General features: G+C 35.2%; 1 protein-coding gene across 1 annotated transcript in view; it reads left to right on the top strand.

Moving 5' to 3' along the window:
- The window catches only part of LRP1B (LDL receptor related protein 1B), a 1,911,502-nt gene that overhangs the window by 60,966 nt on the left and 1,832,688 nt on the right, over positions 1-17,848 (top strand). The window lies entirely within an intron of this gene.

Here is a 17,848-nt window from a genome sequence, read left to right on the forward strand (position 1 = left end):
AATATGTGTATTTTTAAGTGGAAGATGGAAGCAGAAGACACAGAGTAATGTGAATACAGAAAGGTCAGCATGATGCTAAGTGAAGAATCAACTAGGCACTTTTGCCTTTGAAGCTAGAGGAGGGGTCCACGAGCAAAGGAAGATAAGCAACCCCTAAAAGTTGGAAAAGGCAAAGAAGCATATTGTCCTCTAGCGTCCAAGGAAAGAATACACCTGTTGACACCTTGATCCTAGCCCAGTGAGATCCATGTCAGATTTATGATCTTCAGTACCATGAGATAATAAATTTGTGCTTTAAGTCACTGAGTTGTGAGTTTGGAATAGCAGTGGTAGGAAACCAATTCAAGGCCATTGTATAATCATTCCCTTAAAGGCATCAAGGGGTAATGAAAGTCAAATTCGTGGTGAATCTCTATTACGGACTTGCAGTCTTCAAAAAATATTTTATTGTTTGAATGTTTCAGGGTTGTCCTTTCTGCTGGTGCTGTTATTTGCATTCCTTACATTTGTTTACTTTACTTTTTTATTCTTCTCTATAAGAAGACACAGTTCAAAACTCTGCAATTGCTCCTGTCACTGGTTGACGTTTATCTCGAGGTACATGGAGATATATATGTATATATGCACATTATAATAACTGAAAAATCAGTGCTGCTCCATATCAATATTTTATCTTTATACAAATAATTTTGAATAATACAATACTTTTTATTTCCCTGGTCAGCTCAAGTCATTACTTGATATGAATGTGAGAAGATGGATATAAATAGTCTTTTGAAGTGTGTGCATGCATGCAGCACATATTTTGTTTGCATAAGTTCGGACAATAAGACATGTAATTTGTCATGGTGAGTCTCAATTAGAGAAGTCAGATGCTGCACAGAATATTTCTAGAATGCCCTACTAGTCAAGGAAGGGCAGAGAGAAGTATACATGGCATTCATAGTTCTCAGAGTGATGATGTTACACAATCTTCCTTTCCTGGTAGTGGTGAATATTGGAATTAGAGAGTCAAAACACAGATTCATCGTTATGCCTTCCAATTAAACAGCTAATGAGCTGGAATAATAACCCTTTCTCCTAACTTGTTGTAAGAATAATTAGATTTTAAAATACTTCATACATGAGTGAAATCACAGTGTTGCCAGTCAGAGAAAGGAAAGTTAGAGCACCATACTTAATTTTGCTCACTCTGATAAGAGCCATTTTGATGTATGGGTGATAAACAGTAGAGTTGCAATATTAATCTTGGTCCGTGATCACTAAGATCTTGAAAAACAAGGGTATGGATAACGGGATCTCTAGTAGGACTAATATATATATGTATATATATGAAATACCAAATAATGTTAAGTGTTACTAGATGTTCTATGCTAGAATAAAATTCCAGTTAACAAAATTTTCAAATCTCAGGTTCTAATACTTTGGATACACTGAGAGTTAGGAAGAAAACATTTTTATTTAAAACAATCTTTCTCAAATATTTCTAAAATGTCAACATTACATTACTCAATAATAAATGAAAATCTTGCAGTGCCTCAAGCATGATCATTTGGATATAAAGCTTAATCATACTCTATTGGCTACCAAGAACTTATAAAAATAGGTATATATGGGTATTCATTCTTAATCTATAGGAAATACCTATAGGATGAATACAGGACTCAAGAATACATTTTGTGTTTTATTCCAAAGCCCATATACTTTCCTAACATGATCCCTTTATTTATATTATGATTAACTGAAATCTGTGAAATTTCAGCAGAATTTCTCTAATTTTAATGGATTAAAGTATTGATGTTTGTTTCATGATATCTAGAAGTGCTGTTTTCCTCAAAACTTACATTTTAAATTAATATTTATAAGTAAATATTTTAAAGATATTCAAGGTCAGGATAATACCTATTTCACGAGTTTTAGTTTAGCTTAGTTCACAATTATTTGTGGAACTGGGGAAATCTGTTATGACTTAGAAGTCTCTGGTATCATCACTGTTGAGGCTGAGTTGAGGAAGGCATGCTTCTGATTAAACAGAACTTCTATTATTTCTTAAAAACAAAAACAAATGTCAAGGCTTGATCCTAATTGTGCCTGTCAGTCTCAGTGTCACTTATTAATAACCCTCAGTGTTGAGAATTTACCTTCCTAAGACATCTTCAGTGTAAAAGCTGTCATTCATTGTTTTTATCATAGTCCCTGCCTTGTATCCTCACTGCCTTTCAGACCACTTCCATCAGTGTGAAAGACAGTCAAGGTGAAGAGTGCAACTCTGGTCATTGCGAATTTATGGCAATTAATTACTTAAAACAGATTTTATACTGAGAAATGGGGAAAATCAACTTTATATTCAATTTCCTGATTTGTTATCATCTAGGAAATGAGGGCAGTAATAGCACATGACACATAAATATACATCAACAGCCAATAAATGGAATTTGTGAGAGGAATATTTGTTGTTATGGATGTTAATTTTTTTTGAACCTGGTTTTGTTTTGTTTCATTTTTTTCAGGTGATACTTTGACATATTAGAGCTAATGTTTTCTAATATGTATTGACTATCGTACTTTTAGGTTCTATAAATGATCCACAAAATGTAACTGGAAAATATTGAGCATTCCCATAATTGTCTTCAAAGAACAAAAGTCTCATATTGAAAGTATCTGGGTAAATGATACTTCTAAGTCATAATTGCTTTTCATACACTTGTAAAGATTGTCAAAACACAGAAATATTAATAAGTGATGTGATGTCTTATTCTCATTAAAGGCCCTGATTGATTATTATAAATCAGGAAGTTTGTTTAAGTCAATACATTCCTAGGTTGCTTCAAATGTAGTTGTCAAAATTTCAATAGAGTAATTGTCATCGCTTAGTTCACAGGGGCCCAAGTGCTGTTGTCATCCCTGATAAATCGTGCTGCCATAAAGTAACATTAATTATTTCTGCTTCATCTAGTAGACATCAACATCAAAATTTTTCCTCGGCTTTCATCTTCTAGCTGAAGTAAGCCCATTCATCATCTCTTTAGAAATGATTAGGATTGGATCATGAACCGTTTTTATGATTGGCAGACTTCATGGTGGATGCAAATTGGCAGTGGTCAGCAAAGACCTTGCAGATTTATTTTCTTGGTCATGCTCCTGCCTCCAATAACACACCACATCTTCAGGCTGCAACTTTTGGAGGTCAGAGAGGACAGTATGTGGGCAACAGCAAGCATGCTTTGTCAAACATCGTCTCCAAAGTCCCTTTGCATTTCCTGAACTTATGGAGGGCACCTAGAGACATAAAACAACAGTAACTACTTTACGATCCTGGTTCTCTGGGGCCATTGAAGTTTACTCAAGGTCATAGCTGGTGTATAATAGAACTTGTTGAAAGTTTGCATGTGAAGAGACAGCTTCTGGATAGAAAGTATTTATCTGTGGGAATCACCCCAGCAGACTCTGAACCAATCTTAATGACCAACTCCTGAACAATAGAAGCATTCCCTTCATAGAGGATTCCTCAGTGACAGCCACTGTGCAAGAGGCATCCATCAAGGTAAAAGTTGGTTAAAGTAGGGAGTAATTCCAGAACTCCCAGTATAAGTGTACTCCACAAATTTATTAAGTTGATATTCTCTGAAGCAAAAGGAATGAAATTTTCGTGAGGGCTGTGGATATCAGCCAAAATGAAATTTTGTGTTGTAGGTGCTTCTGTTCTGAACTCTACTTATCATTCAACTCATAAGACTCATTATCTCTGGCCCTCAAAATTTAAGCAAATCCTGAGGAAGTTATATTGTCAGTGCTGAACTTCTGAATGTTTAATTTTTGGTGCCTATCCTACTGTAATGGGCATTTAAGTTGATTATGTTAATGCAAAGTATATCACGGAAGAAGCCTTGAAATATTTTACAAAAAATTGAATGTTTCAGAATGAACTTTACTAATATTCCAGAGATTTTAAACCTGTAGGCTTGTCCATGTTCTTTCCCCTGCTTGCTGAATAATACCATGTTTTATATTGTTGAGTGAACATGAAATGGATACCTTATCACATTCCCCAGTAATAATTTTTCATTACATTTCTAATAAACCATGTAAAAGCAGTGAATTCACAAAGAGACCTGAAGGGTCTCCTATCAAGTGTCCACATTTTCAGGGAAAAAATGAAAACCAAGTAAGTTTTGCTCAACTCTTCACCTGATGGTATTCTTTTATTCCAAAACTTAAATGAAAATATTGTCACCACAAATTCTCTAGACATTTTTGATACACATTTACCCACACAAGCTCTTTGAGCATTCTAAGCTACTCTTCAACTCATTATTTTTTAAAGCAGTATCTAAAAAAATGAAGTATTTATTGGAAAATATACATTGAGTCTGTAAGTTAAATTAATAATGATTCTTAATGGATGTAATCTGATTTCTCTGAATATCTGTGCCATGCTATTATTATTCTTTGATATAGTCCTGCTTTTATTTATCTGAATCTTTTATACCTCAAATTCTGACTTCACCCCTGTTACCTTACAAGCTCACCCAAGGACAGCCCCTCCCTATTTGTTTATGAACTCTACTTGTAGTTTCATTAGTGGAACACCCAGTCATTCTTTTATATCTTGCCTTTCTCAAAGTGCCCATCTGAGTAGGTGCTCAATAAATATTTATTGACAAATTAATTTATCTGTTAAGTCAGTTGCCTTGTTTTAAACTGGTTTTATGCAATGAAAATTGTTGTACATATTATTATGCAGTTGATGGCTGCTGGAGGGACAATGATTGTCTTTACGTATGTGTGTTTCTCTCAAAATGTAGAGACTTTTTCATGGAATAAACACGTAATTGCAAATTTTTCAAAGGCTAGTGTTCATTGTAGTATTTTGTCTAGCCAAAGCTATATTACTACCCTATAAGAAAGCAATGCTACCATTTTTCCTTGGTTAAACAATGAAAAATAAGCCAATATAATCCAAAAAATAAACCCAACCTATACCAGGTTTTAAAATCATTGACATGCCCACATGCCTCTTATGGATTTTTTCATTTTCAAAGTAAAGGGAGGATCAGCTGAGACAAACTTTCCAGGGCTGGGAGGCATAATACTCCTTGACAACAGATTCTCTGCAGACTCCTATTTGAAAGCCTTTGAGGTTCTTGCTTTTAACTTTTCAGAGGCAACACACCCTGATGGAGCCCCTCTTACACCCAGTAGCTCACGAAAGCATGCAGGCTTAAAAACTCCCAGATCTGGCCGTGGAGCCACAATTTACAATATGGGATGGAACCTCTATTACTAAGAGGGAAGGAAACACTACACACCTCAAACATATGCAGCCAACATCATTTCTTTCTCCTTAATCACCTTGTAGAAAATAACTTCTTCAGGAATTTGAATTTAGATATTGAATAACAAAAGTTAGAAAGATTTTAAATGCATTCTGAAATTTTATTCTGGCAAGAGCTCCTGAGGTTTTCATCTTCTGTTTAAATTACCCTTTTCTTTAACTTCTCTAAGAAAAGAAAATGTTTTCAAAAGCATGACATAAAAAAGTAAATAGCTTTTTGTAAGTGTGGGCAAGGCATTCAACACTCTGTAAATAAGATTTCATTCAACTGGACACTTAACACGTAAAGAAATATTTTGATGATTTCAAGAAAAGAGTAAAATGATCCCAGTACTTTCATTTCAAGGGTCTTTCTCCTTAGCTCATAAGGGATAATATGTTTCTTCTAAAATGCTGTCCATGAATTGTGGAGAAAATTGATCTCAAATACCCATAGTCAGACTCTCTGACTGAAATAAACAAAGCGGCCATGTGGAAAGAGGAAGGAAAGGAGGGAATGAAGAAAGGAAAGAGACATTTCTTGGCAAGAGAAGAAAAATATTTCTCTAGTTCATGTAGAATTTGATAAAGGCTTCTCTTTATCCATAGGCAGAGAACAACTGTTAAATCACATTATGACTAATAACTTAAAAAATTGTTTACTCAAATGAACAAAAGAACAGATTCATAGCACAAGTGGTTACCATGGGGGAGGGATTGGGGTGCATGGTTGAGGATAGTGAGGGGAATAAAGGAGCACAAAAATTCTAAATCATAATTTAAGTTGGTCATGGGAAAGATTCCAACATGGGGAATATGTTCAGTGATTCTGTAACATCTTCCTGTGTTGACAGATAGTATCTCCACTAGTGACAGGATTTAATAATGTGGTTAACTGTTGAACCACTGTGTGTATACTTAAAACTAATATAACATTGTATATCAACTATAATTGAATAAGAAGAAATTGTTTACTATCTCAAAACAAGCAACTAAAATGTTTCCTTTGGATGACTAGATAAGGTTGTTACACCAGATTCCATCTATATCATCTATATTAAGTGCCTCCCTAGACAGCAACTCTCTATCATTTAGCAGGATCACTTAAATTTCTCACTTCATAGAGTGAGTTTGCAAGGACAGAGTAAACAATATGTATTTTGAGCTGAGACAGACCTTATTTGAATGCTGGTATTATTATTATTCATACCATTAGTATTATAATTAACAGCCTTATTTAAATATGATTTCCATTCCATTAATGCATTCATTTTCAGAATACAATTTAATGACTTCTTGTATATATACAGAGTGGTGCAACTATCACCCCAATCTAATTTTAGAACATTTCTATCCTCCCCAAAAGAAACTTTGTGTCCATTTAGCCACTCCCCATTCCTACCCCAATCCCAGGCAACTATGAATCTACTTTATGTCTCTGAATCCTAGAATTCATAACTCTCCGTCAAAGACATGTCCATTGCCATTCAGAGAAATGAGGCCGTCTTTCCAAGAACAAATAGCTGATAAATCCATATTTTACATCTAGATAATGCTTGTGGCAACCTCTACAAATCACTCCCTGCTATTTTCCCTATTTTAAAAATGAGGGAAGCATGTGAAGAAAGGTGAAGTAACTTCTCAAAAATTACACACTTAGAAAATAATGAGGGAGATAAATTTAAAGATAGAGTACCTGTATTCCTAATCATCATGTTGTATGTTAAAACTAATCAATATAAAAGATATGGAAGAGGAGAGAGATTTTTATGAGATTTTACCCTCAAATAATTTTTTTTTCGATAAAATTAGACGGAGCACCAATTATATGCAAAGCCTTATGCTAGGCATTGTGGAGAAATACAAGTAAATGTTCTAAGGTATTTTAAACAGAGAAAAGTGAGATAACCACTACATCAACTGAATGAGCAAAGATGGAGTTAAGAACAGGGTAGGTGACATACTGCGTGTCTTTGACAGAGAGTTATGAATTCTAGGATTCAGAGACATAAAGTAGATTCATAGTCATCCAGGAAATCCAAAGAGGAAGTTTTACTAGAGCAAATACCACTTTAAGATCAAATCTCAGTAGCACATATTATTAACAAAGCTTATTTTCATGTGTGGGGAAGCAACCCCCTGGGGTTGCTGAGGGTGGAGAAGTATTGGAAGCATCATTTCTATACTTAAGAAGGGCCATAGTAGTACAAAACTATGTTTCAATTCCCATTCCTGCATTTTAAGCACCCTGAGTTGTCTGTCTTACTGTTTGGCTAGGCAAACAGCCTTTCATTCAGCAAACATGCATTGAATGCCAGCTTTGAATAGAAAGAGGTTAACGTGCATACCTCGCCCTGTAGTAAGGGTTCAAGCGTAAGCAATCATTAAGCTCACTATAAAAAGTCCAATAGACATAAGAATGCTCTAAGGAAAGCTTCGTTGGGTCTCTAGTAGCGAATAGGTAAAGATTCTCAGAAAAGGAGCTATTTGAGCTGAATCTTAAAAGATCAAGAAAGCAAAAATTCAGGCAAAGGGTCTAAGGGGGGAGACACAAATTTAATCCACTTCGTAACTTCATGATCCACTTTCTAATTTCCTCTGTTTATGAGAGAATGTCCTACAACCTGAGAAGTATTAAACCTTTGTTAAGGATTATTTCTATTTTAAAAAATGGGAAACATAGTGAGGGAGTATACCAGGGACAAGGAAAGATAGGTGATTAAAGCACAAGGTTCCAGTTGTGTTTATTTGCTTAAAATTCATCAACAGTTTTAGCACTGTTTCCCATTTTCCCCTGCAGCATTCAGTATCCCTGGACTTTAATATGGATGTAGGCATTTGGAAGAAACATTAGATAGTCCGTTTCCCCTTCCACTCCCCCTTTCCTTACATATAAGAGAATTTGCATTTCCATTGCCATAGAACTTGGATTTTTTCAGGTCAATGAAACACACTCTACTGATTTCATGGCCCTGATCCCTGCTTGGGCACAGGCACTGCCTTCTTACAAAAGTGAGACAAGAAATGGTTATGCCCATTCAGGCTTTCTAAATCAGGACTAGAAATAGAGACTGAGGTAATTAAGGTGTAATGTTCACAGAAGAGAAGTATATGAGGCAATAAATAGTGGTTGAGGTTGGTTAAATGCCAAAATGAAGTGCCGATGTTTGATAACCACTAGAGCTATTTATGGTAAATATACCCCTAAACCATGAATAGTAGTCCCATTAGATGACAGAATTTAAAAAGCAATAAGAAACCATAAAAAGTAAAACATGCAATTTTCTTTCTTTGTGAGGGATATGAAAATGCTGAGTTGCTTTTTTTTCCATTGAGAATGCATTTAGCACATAATTTAGGTGAAAAGGTAGCACAGTATAAACAGAAAATATTTATTGGCAATAAAAGGATATTAAATATAAAATAGATTGCTGAGGTTGAAATTACCATAGCTGGGGAAGAGAAGGATGCTGGGAGGAAGGAAGGAAGATATGCAAAAGAGCGATCTAAATTTCCCTCCTATTTATTTTTATAAAATTAAACAACTCCTGATTATAATAATCTCATGAATTTTGCCTACTGAAAGGGATGTAAAATCTTAGCAAGGACAAGAATATGGATTATAGCAACTCCTAAAATGTATTTCATTAGTGTTTTCTGATAGACACAAAGAGGCCCTTTAAGCAGTATTTGTGTGTATCTGTTGGTTTTGTTTAATTTGTGGTTGTATTCTGTTTTCTCCTGAACCACTTAGCCATCCATACTAAAGCCTTATGCCTTTTTATTGCATTCAGCCATCTCCGGAGGCTGTCCAGCCTTTCTTAATAGACATTCATATGTTGTCAGCTATACTCTTTCCAAATTTTTGATAAAAGATTTTACAAATTAGTGTGATGGGTGTGACTCATTGTACAATTAGGGCAGAATTATTTTCTCCAGCACCTTTAGTGCCCAGAGAAGTTTTGGTTTGCCTTTCAAACCTCTGCCCACCATGTCCTTTCTTTAGTTCTGATTCATGAGACAGGAAAAACGAATTGGTTTCTACAACATTTGCAGCAACAAGAAGTCCTAATGGTGTTTTCTTATAGGAAATATGAGCACAAAAATCTATTTCCCTTTACTGCGACCACTTCTAAAAAATAGAAAATGCTCTACCGTAAGAGTCACTAAAATAAAACTTTCAGTAAAGTCTTGCAGTATTAGGAACCATTCTTTTTCAGCAAATCCTCAGTGGGCAATAAAATGTGAGGTGAAAAAGATTCAGTGCTTCATAGACATTTTGATATTGATGGAAGTAAGGTGTCATTAGGGTCCATAGTTGGAGAATGGAGGCTTCCATGCAGTGGTATAAACATGGAGAGTTTTTAAAGGCCCCCAAGATATGGAGTAATCTCATGTAATAGGGTGAAGAAGCTAGAAAAAGAATGTATTTAGAAGGGTTATTATATATAAGGCTCAAATGTCTATATGGATTAATTAAACAATCAGGGCTCAGTTATAACTCCAGGGGCTCCTATACCTTCTGCTAATTCTTTTATTTCTTTCATTAGAGGATTTCATTTTTCCTTAATATTTGTCTTTTCTCTAATGGTCTTTTGAAGTCTGTCAACAATATGACAAACTTGTCAATATACCATTAGATTATTTTGCTGTCCTGAAATTACAAACTTTTTCAGATGTCAGTGTAAATTTTCCCACCATGAGGGGCATTTCCTAACCTTCTATACAAAGTTATTCCTGCTTGTTATCCTCTATATCAGCATTCTCTCTATTTCATATTACTTATGACTATTTGTAAATATGCCTATTTATTACCCTTTCTCTATTTGCCTCCAGACTCTAAGTTCCATAATGGGACTCTCTGGTGCTATATCCCTAGCACTTAGGATGGTTACTAAGGCACACGAGTAGCATAATGTATATTTGGTGAGAGAAGGATGGAATGAATGTTTTCTCCCACACAATGAACTTTTCCCTATGGCTCACTAACTCTAGAAAGAAGATTTGAGTCACTTGTAAAATTCACTGATGTGAAACATGGTATTTATTAAACGAGATTATGTAAAATATTCCAAATTTTAAGGGGGAACTGAGCTTAAAAACCTCATGCAATTTTTTTGTGTCATTGGTTTTGGAGAGAAAAACTGGCCACATATCTCAAATCTGAGTTAGACTGAGGAGCTGTTTTACAGGCTGCATACTAATTCAGTTCAATTTGAATTCAATCCATTTTTATTCTAAATATTAAGCATAATGCGGAATATATATTACATAGTAAAATAAAAAAGGAAATTTCACTTGCTGTAGGAGCTTCCAGTCAGGCTGGGGAGTCTGATAGTTACATAGGGAAAGCAATGTAACATAAGCCAGAGTTTGACAGTGTCTCCTCAGAAGTGTGTATATAAAGAACTATAATCATCTGATGGGGGATATCAAGAAAGTCATCAAGGAGATAGGCCTTACTGAGTAAGAAAAGCATTGGTGAGGGGGGAAGCCATAGCACATGTACAGAAGGAAGAGACAGAGGTCTTCACGGGATAAAATGTAGACATTTGCCTAGAATTTATGACATATTTAGGGAACTGTTGAGACAACCTGGGGAAGGATCTTCAATTCTCAATACTCTGGTTCCTATGGAGATTTAAATCTAGTTCTCCGTCCACTCTGTACTGGAGCCACTGTTTTATTTTTATTTTGTTGTATTATCTTTTATTTTGTTTTGTATTTTCTTTGGGGGTACAATTTAATCTAAACATTTTGTGTTTAAATGAATTTAAAGTTGGCATCCACCAATATGTCATTTCCTTGTAAAAATTATTTCTTATGTGATAGTGACCAGTATTTCAATATCTTCTCCTACATTAAAAGATGCATTTGCCTTTATAGGAGAATCTACAATGAAATAGAATCAAGAATATCTGGTATTCCAACTATTAGCTTAAATTGTATCAAATGGTTCTTCCCTGAACTCCTGGCCAAACTTCAATTATCAGGTCAAATGTGCTTTCCTTGGGTTGCCCTTCCCTGATGCACCTGATGTCTAACAGAGTTCCCAATTATGTACGCTCTGATCTCTGGTCTTTTAGGACACCTTGCAACATTCACAATTGCACTTACAAATCCTGACTTATGCACTAAATGATAAGTGTTGTAAGAGTGGACCATCTTGGTGATGTAATATATCCAGCAACTAAGATATGACTGTGTTTCCAAAGATGATTCAGTAATTATTTGAAGAATTAATGACCAGTGGGTTTTTTATAACAATTTTAGAGATATTACTCTTGAAATTATGAATATGCCATGTATTAATACAGACAGGTTTTCGTGCATCAAGGATCTGAGCATATGGATCTGCAGTTGTATACACTGAGTGGTCGGTCCAGTATGAAAAGGTAACATTAATGTGCCTGCATATCTTTGGTTTTCCCAGTTTACATATGTAATTTTTGTTTACCCATTGAACTAAAAAAGATCTGCTTTTTCACACTGGAATCTAGGAGTGGTATCTTATAGCTGTGATACTTTGATTTAATTTCTGCTGTGCTCTTTTATTCCTAATGATTATCTTAAGAAATAGTTCTGTGTGTTTCTAGAATGTGAGTCAAACAAAATAAACAAATTTTTAAAGGAACATTGCTAATTGCCACATTGATGTTGTCTTTAAGTATTTTCTATATATCACAGGCACAATTTAGCTAAATGAGAGTCTTATTTGAAAATAATGTTATATATTACTTTCAGATGTCTGTACTGTCAGGCATTGCAACCAACATGACTCTATTTTCACTGTTTCTCAGCTAAAGAAACAAGGGATCCTATTTATTTCTGTTGATCTTTATCCTGAAGATTAGCACACTTCTTTTTGCACTATGACACATCTCAGCAACTATCTAAGCTGTAGGATTTAAAATTTAAGTAAGCTCTAAATTTGATTCCTTTTGTGTATTCATTAACTTCATGCAGACAAAACAGATGGTCACTTGTATAATTGCTTATGTGTTTATAAAGAAAATCAATTAGCACTACTCCTGTGGAGTTCTTACCTTTTTCTTCCTTAAATTCTCATCAACAAATGTATTGATAGAGTCAGCTTTTGGCACATGCAAATTCTCCTACTTGTGTGTAAGCCGAGGGACCTGCACACATGTTAAGGAAGCTTGAAAAGGATCAAGAAAAGCACAGGGGAGACAGAGAGAAGTAAAGCAACGACTCATGGTGATAGATACAAGCAATGAGGGATCAGAACAGCACTCCGCAAGCACACTTGGACATCGACCTGTCATCTGAGGACGAGCAGTTTTTCAGCAGTTCCCAAGATGGCTTAAGAAGGGGTTTTGGCTGGACTGCATCTGAAGCATAGGAAATAATGTACACAATATACTGAAACTCTGTGAGGATAACTGAGGTGCATGCAGACAATTGGTGTTCACTTCCCAGGCCGTCTGGAGGCCAAGGAGAAGGCTCTCTCTTCACTGCTTCCAGTACCATCCATTCTTGACCCTAAAAAGCTTGCCACCGCAGTGTGGGCAAGGAAGCTGCCAGGCTCCTTCAGTGTGCCCCAGCCCTGTGGACTCAAGGGAAAATTTTAACAAGGGACCAAAAATTGAGTTTTCATGGTCATTTATTATTTTATTTAGACTTATAATCAGTGGGAACTTTGGGGGAGTTTCCTTACCCTAAGTTTAAAAAAAAAAAAAAGTTCCTCAAGAGACTTTTTGATTATTTTTAGCTGCTTGACATTTTTTATTCTAAAAAAATTTTTAAAGGAAGGAAAAGAGTTCTCACATAACGTTGAATTCCTGATCATTGCCATAGGTCGAATATTTAAGCACGATGAAAGAAGAAACAAGAAATTTATCACTGTTGGTGGTTCCCTCCACTGTAAGGCTGTGCAGAGTGCTGGTGTTTCTCCCTGCAGTTCCATCACTATTGAACTGCCTGCCCTCTGTTACTGATGTAGTCATGCTTTCAACAAACACTGCTCTTCTCACCATTTTAAAGTCTTCTGACCAAAGTAACATTGCTCAGAACATGTAATCTCTATCCATGTGGTTGTAAAATATTTCTAGATCTATAAACCCTACAAAGAAATGATAGTACGCTAAGTGGTACATCTGTTCTTTACAACTCCTCAAGTTAAAACTGGGTGAAATTCTCATTCTGTCTTATCATAGTCTTAAAGTCAGTTGTTGTCTTCCCTATGTTACTGTTTCTACAATGAACCAGTATTAAGGTTGTTATTAACAACACAATAGAACTCTAAGTACAGCACAAAGCCTGTATGTATCATTTCCCTTGTTTAAGCACATAGTCACATAGACTTACATACCTGAATATAACTGGATTGTACTACACATTATGAAACAATATATTCACTCAATGAATGATTGAATATTCTTCTATGTTTCTAAATCCAGAGATCTAACATGCATTTTTTAAGGGTTATATAGTATTTAAAGTCTGAATACATCTTTAGTTACTCTCGTATTTATTGTCATATTTTTCTCCATTGTTCTACATGTTTAAGCAAGTTTGTAGAAATTATAATACAAAGGCGTCTGCTATATACCTTTGATTACTTGTGTATTTTTATACTGTACATTCCTAAAAGTAAAACTGCCAGGTTATAGAGAGTCCATATTTTAAAATTTGGAGTCTTACCTACCAGCTTGCCTGCCAAAAATATTGCATCAATTTGTAAATCCAGCAATATTATATATCAATGGCCTTTTCTCACCCTCACCAACAATTGTACATGTTAGAAAGGAGTCTCAGACCTGAACTGTTTGGAAGTCACTACTTTACATCTGCCTACGTCACTAAATCCTCTGTCTTCAGACATTCATATCCTCATTCCTGGTCTTATTCCCCAAAGCTGAACTTAACTTCTCCCAATTGCGTTTCTGCCTCCTGCATAACCCAACAATGTGACACTTTCGTCATATAACATTTTGTAGGGCCATAACTTTTATGTTAGTTTTATTCTTCTTCCTGGGGACCTTGACTTGAGATCAAATTCATATATTTTCTTGGAACATATTTATTTGTTTAGTAGATTCATATATCATAATAAAAACATAAATATGAATGAGGTGATATTTTTGGCTGTCTCTTACAATTTCCTAAATAAAAATTTATTTGGGAAGAGAGTGCATGGGAACATGGCTCCCTCAAAGCAAGGGGAGAACCTTCTTTACAGTGGTGAACTCAAAATATTGTATATTTATATTTGGGAAGTAGAGGTATCCTTCACTACATATAGGCTAATTTGTTCAATAATTTTTTTTGGCCAGTATTGGTAAAAATTGGAATCAAGTAATTGAGCTAATTGAGTCATTTAAAATATTCTTTTTAGTTCAAGGTAAATTTCTAAGAGAAATTAAGTTTCCAATATTTACCTTGAGGTACAGATGTTTTATTTTAAGCAAAAATAGAATTGTATGAGATTTGATGTCTTGATACTTCACCCTCATCATTTATTCAGACTGTCAATTGCTATCTTCTATACAAAAACAGAAGAACATTTATTACACAATGGCCACATCAAAATGTTTTCAGTAACCTTTATGACCTGCATGTAATCTGGAAGACAAGATTTTGTATATTCAGATTGGAATTATTAAGGTCTCAAATGATAACATGCTTGTTACTACAGTAGGGTTTATTTTTGTTACTTAAAACTGGAAGGACTACAACATTTACTACTATTTTATTGACAACTGCACATGAATATGTGAGCTGTGTGTTATACACACATAAAGAGAATAATTATGTAGTTTAACGTGAAAGAACTATCAGGACATTGATAAACATGAACAGTATCATCAAACAACTATATTGAAAGCATTGGGGTGAAAAAGAGAGTAAATACTCCTCAAAGACCATATACGTTTATACCTTTGGAGTTTCCAGCTTCTTTAGTCATAAGCCTTACTGACAGAGCTGGGCACTGGCAGCCATGCGTTTTGTGAGGTTATTGACTTTTACTATGTATTTTTCCCACAAGAAGAATACAGAATAACAATCCTTTATCTCTTTGTTTTCATGTCTGTACTAGTAAAGAAAAAAAAAAGAGAAAATAACTATTCTCACCTGACTGAAGGTAGAATGGATTTTAGATCACCTTAAATGAATCAGTGTTACAATCAATGCCTCTTGCTGATCATCTATCTTTTTGTTGAGTATTTACTGTAAATTCATTGGGTAGGGAGAGAGGCCTCTTGCAGAGCAGTAGATGAAATCCCTTCAAGGTAATTTGGCGATCATGAGAATTTTTAGGTGTTAGAACTGAATGAAAACAGAGGGACTATATCAGTAAATAGAGCCACCAAACACTGACATAGCCAAACAGTGTAAGACCCTTAGCAGAACCCAGTTTTGGCAATACTTTCATGTCAGTGTAATCTGATAGTCGTATAATATTTGCCACTCTTACTGCCATCATATTTTGTCTTGAATGTGAATCCTGCCCTGAGGTGATATGGATTGAGGTTCCTCGACACCTTGAAAAGTTGGAACAAAGCTATGGTAGGATGAGTGGATGAAAGCTATGTGTAAGAGTAGGATAAGGAAGGGAAAGAACAAACATCTAGAGGAAAATATGATGTGTGTTTCTATTTTTTTAAAAATCCCTGTGCTAAAAGAAAAATGTATTAATTGCCTATAATAACAAATGGAAAAGTTAAGATTTTCTGAACTGCTATGATGTCTTCCAGTATTTTCCTGATTGATCATGCATTTAGTACCAAGATTTTATTTTTGGAAAAAGTAGTCATTTATTTTAATCATCACTACTTTCTGAATTTCTAAAAATTGTAACACCATATGTTTAATAACAATCTTTGGTCAAGTACATGCCATTAGAATTGGGCCAATGATTAGAGATATTTAGAAATTCTCGACTTAAATTATTCCTAATTTAAAACACGTCCACATTTTAATACAACACGGAAACAATCAGCTAAATTAAACATAAACAGGTGCTTCTCATTCATGTTTTAGGTGTCCATAAAGACAGTGAATCTTCCCTTTATTGGTCCATTGCAATATGTACTCATCTTTTGAGTATGTGGTTTTCATTGCCTGGTACTGACTCAACTGAGAGCATAAGGTTCTCCTTCATCCACTTAAATGTCATATAATCTGCTATGAAAATGGAGAATGGTATAGGAACTTTCCATAACAGTGTGAAATGCGATATTTTAAATGAGTACAAATAGTAATCACATATACTTTGAGCTAGTATCAAATGTAAATAATTCAAATTTCTATCGGTATCTTTGTGACAAAGTATTTTACAAGTGGTCAACAACTATTGGTTCTATGCAGTCATATTTAAGGTGTTCAAGTCATGTACATAGCAGAAAGAGTCTCATCTCTTTAAGAAGAATGCTCAGCAGAGAACCTTTTTTTGGCAGTTGCTGAAGCTGCAGAAGCAAGCTAAGTAAAGATCAGTTACTTATTTGCAATTCAGTCTTTGTGAGTGGAATTGGGGTGCTTCAGCAAATCTGAAAAAACTTAGGAAATACTTGGCAACAATGTACAGAATGGTCTTTCCTGATGGTATTGCACTGGCACAGTGAAAGGTATGGATTTTGGCTACCTTGTTAATAATAATAGATGGTAATACCTCCCTCACATTTGCAGAGGCCTTAGGTTATTTGGAGTAAGAATATTGCTGTGACAAAGAACTGCAGAATTTCAGTTTCTTGGCACAACAAATATTCATTTATTGTCTAATCAATCTAGTGTTCACCCTGGGGGTTCCAGGGACTATTGGCATTGTTGTCCCCTATGGCCTTGGCATTGTCCTGGATTCTCTGCAGCAGATGCAAGAAGGAACAGACCAGGGTGCCTCCCTCCTAGTATGTCTTTACGGGCCTATTTTAAAGGTTTCCTCCATCAAGTTGTCAGTTTAGGCCACTTTTAGTGGTACCATGTGATAGTCCTGGCACTGTAAATTTTTGGTCAAAGTGCTAAAGCCATCCACATGGTCCAAATGTTGAAATTGGAATGACCCAGAGTCCAGAAGTTCTTTTATTCTTCTCTTTGTCATTACTTGGATAAATATGGCCACATGCTATAATTTGTCTGTCTTACAGAAACTGCCTCCCAACCCCCAAAAATAGAAAGAAATTCAGTCAGTATCCACATATACTAAATTTTCTCAGCAGTGGCTGAAGAGGCAGGGAGAGGGGTATTGTGTAATACAAGATTGCAAGAACTATGAGCACCATGGAAACTTTTTTCTGTCCTTTCTTGACTGAGAGCATTCTAAAAGTGTGCTCTATCAGTCAATGTTTGACTTTACTGGTTGAGACTCGATATTACAAATTACGTGTGCCTTGTTTTCTTAACAACATACGCAGGAAAAAATGAGATCTGAAGTCATTTAGTACTTCTTTGTCTCTAATTCCTGAGTTATGGCCCTGCTTTACAACTTGTTTAAGAAATAGTGAAATTGAAGCAAATCATTCCATCACTACTTTAAATGATGGTCTTCTGTTTCATCCATATTTTCACGTGGAATAT

This window comes from Manis pentadactyla, chromosome 8, assembly GCF_030020395.1.
Source record: "Manis pentadactyla isolate mManPen7 chromosome 8, mManPen7.hap1, whole genome shotgun sequence".
NCBI lineage: Eukaryota > Metazoa > Chordata > Mammalia > Pholidota > Manidae > Manis > Manis pentadactyla.